We start from the raw sequence: 5900 nt of genomic DNA, 5'->3' as shown, positions 1-5900 counted from the left end.
CGATGGTCGTGTCGAAGCGCACCTGCGCATGACTAGTTTCATGGATGGCTATAAGCGGTGGATAATTGAAGAAGATGATGATGATGATGGTGAGGGCGCCGACGGGGCAGGCAATGATGACACGGGCCAAGACAAAGAGATGATCGGTAATGGCGAAGGGAAAGAGGCTAGACATGGCGGCGGAGAAGGGGCCGGACATGGCGGAGGAGAAGGGGCTGGACATGACAGCGGAGAAGGGGCCGGACATGGCGGTGGAGAGAACGTGGACTCCACACCGCAGAGTTTGTCAGTACTAAGTTCAATTGTGCGGGACCCTCATGTTCAAGCACTGCTTCGGAAGGAGACGAGTACCGAGAGAGCTACTTCTAGAGAGGAGGCTAAGCTGCAGCAACTAGTGGTAGACTAGAACACTCCATTGTAAGATGGTTGCAATCCCGAGGTGACCCACTTGAGTTTCCCGCTCCAACTCCTGAAGACGAAGGTTAAAAACAAATGGACCGACACTAGACTCGATGAGCATCTCAAGTACCTAAAAGATGTTCTTCCCGCGGAGAATCTATGTCCTACTAGTGTGGATGAGGCCGAGAAGATCATGTGCCCTCTTGATCTGCCTCACATTAGATACCATGCATGCATCAATGATTACATAATTTATCGGAAGGAGCATGTGGAAAAAACAAGCTATCTGGTGTGCAATGCTTCTCGATACAAGAAGGCCGGGAAGAAATGTCCCCACAAAGTTGTATGGTACTGTCAGGACCCCGACTCGATGTCACATCGATCTAGCCAGTAACACCTCATATCACTTTGCGGCCTCACGCACGGTATCCCCACGGGTGTCGCCTTACCTTTGCCCGGGACCGTTTGCGCCTTTTGGCTCACGTATATGATAGTGTCGCTAGCATCCATATGATAAGGAGCCCGGGCTGACATGACTAGTCGTAAACCCAAAGTGGCACAGACTTACAGGGACAGGCATCCATGACCCAGCTTCGAACGTGTCGGTCATCAACAAGTGGGTCCGGGCTGTAGCACTGGGCTAGCAGGACTCCGGTAAACCGGGCTGTAGCGGGCTAACAGGACTCCGGTACTCAATGCGTGACATTTCCCCGAAGGGACAGACACCGGAACGAAGAAGGACACATGCCGGCCAGCCTAAGTGTTCTAGAGCAGTAGCAAGCTACCATGGCTCAGCGGTAACACTAGGAGACATTTCCCGGTAAGAGAGGCTACTAAAGATAAACAACTAGATAGTCAGATCCCACACATACCAAGCATTTCAATCATACACACAATATGCTCGATATGTGCAAATACAACAAGGCATCACAACATGACTCTACGACACAAGTACTTTATTTAAGGCTCAGAGAGCCATACATAACATACACAAAGGTACGGGTCACACGACCCAGCATTCAAGTCGTACAGTCATACAAACTAGCAGCAGAAGTAACTTGTCTGAGTACAGACAACTAGAAAAATAGAAGAGGCTTGGAAAGCCTAGCTATACTACGAGGTCCTTCACAAGCTCAGGATCACCACCTGGGCCTTAGCCTACACATTGATGTCAACGTCTACGTAGAACCCATCAGAAGGGGTTGCAGCGTCTTCTGTAATAATGTAAATTATAGCAACATGAGTACAAATGTACTCAGCAAGACTCACATCAGATCCTACATACATGCATATTATCAAGAAGGGTTGGTGGAGTTATTGCAGCAAACCAGCTTTGACTCTTGGCTAGGCTAACCTACGAGAATCCAACTTGAAATGGTTTGCGCACACGAGTCCGCTACTCACCACTTCAATACACTACCGAGGATTCACCTCCGTCTTCCTGCGGAAGAGCCCTCCTCGGCACTCACACTTATCTTGAGTCTTTTAGTAGTTTCCGTTTACTTGTCTATGAACTGTATAGGCAACCAAGTAGTCCTTTACCGCGGACGCGGCTATTCGAATAGATCATGATAACCCTGCAGGGGTGTACTTCTTCATACACGCTCTCACCACTTACCGTCGTTTACACGACATGTACTCGGCAACCTTCAAGCGGAAGCCCAACGTGGGTGTCGGCCACGACCTACCTAATCACCTAAGCCTCCAGTCCAGGTTTATCGCCTATCCAGGTTCCATCCGTAGGGAGTCCGGCCGAGGTTTCCCATACGGCCCCGAACGATGTGAACAGGGTTCCCGAGATACCTAACGGGTATTCGGTACACCCGGCCACGTACCTACCGCATCACAGCCCACCCCTACGGTCAGCGCTGTCCACAGCCTCCAGTAGGCTACAAACACCAGAAACTACTTGCAACTCCTGGACGGAGAACTAGGGTGAATAAGAAGCCGAGAGGGTCCATTGGTTTCGGGCCCAATGCATGGTAGTAGCTGATTCTTAAATCACACATACAGATCTCAGTGCTTAAGGTCGGCTTCAATGAAACAACCCACCATGTTCTCCTACATGGCCTCTCATCGATACCTTTACCAAATCGTGTTCACCACACCACTCTCATTACCGACATAATCATTTCACTCTAGCCCATCACCCAGATGAACCAGACCTGACACGACTCTAAGCATAGCAGGCATAGCAAGGTAGGAACAACACATACATATGGCTCAATCAACTCCTACACATGCTAGTGGGTTTCATCTAGTTACTGTGGCAATGACAGGTCATGCAGAGGAAGTGGGTTCAACTACCGTAGCACACAGCAGTTTGAAACGCGTTGTCTTAATGCAGTAAAAGAGAGCAGGAGCGAGAACATGGGATTGTATCGATATGATCAAATGGTTGGTTGCTTGCCTGATGGTTCGATGCACTGATACGGTTCTTCGTTAGGGTAATCACGATACTCCTTGGAGGCAAAACCTGCCGCAAAGAACACCGATACACAACCATCACCAAACAATGTGCATCAATATGATGCATGCATGAAACATAGCAATATGAGTGTGTTGGGCTAATGCAACTAAGACCAGAAGGGTTTGAACCAATTTGAATCAAAGATTCAAATTTCAAACTCAAACATGGCCCTTTAAAGTGTTTTTCCTTGTTCTTTATTAAACATCAGGTTAACTTGTTTAATCATGCATGAAAATAGTACAGATGGATAGATTGGATTTTTCTGATCATTTTTCATATATAGTTTGTCTGATTTGGAGTTACAGAATAAAAGTTATGAATTTTTAAAGTTTAAACTATATTCTGGAAATTCCTATATTAGATTAATTCCAGAAAATCAATTATTGCGTCAGCCTGACGTCAGTGTGACGTCAGCAGGTCAACAGAACATGTCCAGGTCAAACCTGAAAGTGGGTCCCGCGTGTCAGGGTGATTAATTTAATTAAAGTTTAAATAAAACTAAACCTGTTTAATTAACAGGGCTGGGCCCCACCTGTCATTGACTCAGGGGAGTCAACCAGGGCCCACCCGTGGTCAAACCCGGGTCGGCTGCACCGGTGTTTAGCCGCCGGCGGGCCCGACGCGGCGGCGGAAGTGGTTTTGGCTGTTTCGGCCACCAAATGGGTCGCGGAGACCACCGGAGTGGAGCTGAGGACGAGCCGCAGCTCTTGGTGGAGTATGTTGGGGTCGGGGTGGCCGGAGTTGGCGCCGGCGACGACTTTGGCGGCCACCGGGGTTCGGCCGAAGACGAACTTGACGCTAGAGGGGTCAGTGAGGCGCGGGGAGTAGCTAGCTAGGTGCTACGTGACACGGTGAGTATGATGGACACCGTGGAGTGGTCGGAGGGTGACCGGGAGCACATCGGCGACGAGCTCCACGGCGGTGGGTGCGGTTGAGCTCCGGGAGGTCGCTACACGGCTCGGGAGCAAGAAAAGGAGGGGGGAAAGATGGCTAAGCTCACAGTGAGTGCGACGAAGCCCTTGGTGCGGCCGGAGATGGACCGGAGCGACGACGGCGTTGAAGGGGATCTCCGGCGACGGCGGTTCGGGCGAGGTCGTTGCGGTGGACTCGGGCGTTGCGAGCGCTCGGGGCTCGGCTTGCTCGATGGAGTGGACAGCGGTGGAGCTCCTGGACACGATGAGAGGACGCACGGGCGGCGGGAAGCACGGCTACGACGAAGGCACGGCGATGGTGGCGTCGGTCATGGCGGGGGAGCGCGAGGGGGAGGAGCTGGAGAGAGGAGGGGTGTCTGGGGGGTTCGGGGGAGTGAGGGAGGCTGATCCACGACGTCACCGGGCGCGGGGAGCGGCGAGTAGGTGCGTGGCGCGCGCTGCGGTCGCCGTCGGGCACCTGCCTGCCTGCCTGGCCGGCAAGCAGCTCGCTGGAGCGGCGCTGGGCTGGGCCGGCAGCTGGGCCGGAAGCAGGCGTCAGGTAAGTTTTTCCATTTCTTTCCGTTTCTGTTTTTTTTAATACTTCTGCAACTTTGTTGAATTAAATAAAATACTTAGGCAACTCCTAAAATCACCAAACTACTCCTGGTCCATAGTTGGATTATTTCCAACATGAAACATTTTAGTTTGGAGATATTTGAGCATTTAAATATTTTATATAATTTTAAATGCCCAAATTCAAATATTTATGATTTAATTCAAAAACCCTAAGATGGCCTAGGAAAATGTGCATCACTTTTGGCAGAGGTTCTGAACCAAGAAAAAAAATGATGGGCATTTTAGAAGGGCATTTCAGGTTCATTCAAAAAGTTTTTAGTAAACCCTAATATGTTTCAGAGGGGACTGGGGGTTCTGTCATCCCCATTTCAGGTTTCTGATGAAAGAGTAAACATGATGCAACACTCTAATGCATGGCTAACTAGGATGTGACAGGTACTTACCAATCACTCCCCGTCTCCAGCGGTATTACATAGATCCCAAGGAAGCAAAGCTCATGCACTGGCACGCGGAGAGGAAGAAGCCCGACGATGGAGGTGATCCAAAGTTCAGACTCGTCAAGGATGGAAGCCAGTAGAGAGCATTGAACGGCTTCTATCGGTATCTGGAATGTGATGCAAGGAACATTATGCTTGATGCGTGTACCGATGGCATGAATCCATTTGGCAACCAGAACACCGACCATAGCACATGGCCCATGTTTGTATGGATGTACAACCTCCCCCTAGTTGTGCATGAGCATGCTCATTCAAGGGCCAAAACAACTAGGAAATAATATTATCTGTATCTGGGGCTACTTCAAGAGGAGATAGATACGTTATGGAAAACACCGGCCAAGACATGGGATGCCAGCAAAGGCGAGTATTTCTACATGAGAGCCGCGCTGATCACGACGGTGCACAACTATCTCGGTTACGAATATGTCGCATGCCAGGTGTGCCATGGATATTGCGGATGCACGCAGTGCATGGATGATACGACGTCTTAGCAGCTAACATCAAGGAAAGATGGCCGGCCTGCGAAAATCATGTACATGGGGCATCGAAGATGGCTCGATCAGGACGACCCGTGGAGAAACTGTGGAGATCTATTCAATGGTCACGCTGAACATCGAGGACCTCCACGTAAGCAGAGCGGCACCGTAATCGTCGAGCTGTCAACAAACTGGGAACAGTGCCCCATGCTGGGAATGACAATGAAAAAGGACTTGGAGTACTGGCACAAACTCGACACACCTCATTGCCTTGATCAAATGCATATATGTAAGAATGTCCTTGAGAGCTTGCTCGTGACACTGATGAACATGCCGCATAAGACCAAGGATGGGCCGAAGGAAAGAAAAGACGTGCAAGATTTGAATACCAAGGAAGATCTACACATGCCGCCCCGTAAAAACTTAGATGAGATAGAGATGGAGATATAGGCGCGGGAGAAGAAGGGAAAGAAAGTAAAGGAAGAGGATTATTTCTCCACTTCTTGCTTCACCTTAAGTTAGGCTGAGATCGATCAATTCTTTAAGTGCCTTACCGGAGTCAAAGTCAGTT

Source organism: Triticum dicoccoides, chromosome 4A (assembly GCF_002162155.2).
Source record: "Triticum dicoccoides isolate Atlit2015 ecotype Zavitan chromosome 4A, WEW_v2.0, whole genome shotgun sequence".
NCBI lineage: Eukaryota > Viridiplantae > Streptophyta > Magnoliopsida > Poales > Poaceae > Triticum > Triticum dicoccoides.
The sequence above is the reverse complement of the archived record's forward strand: the minus strand, read 5'-3'. Positions refer to the sequence as shown.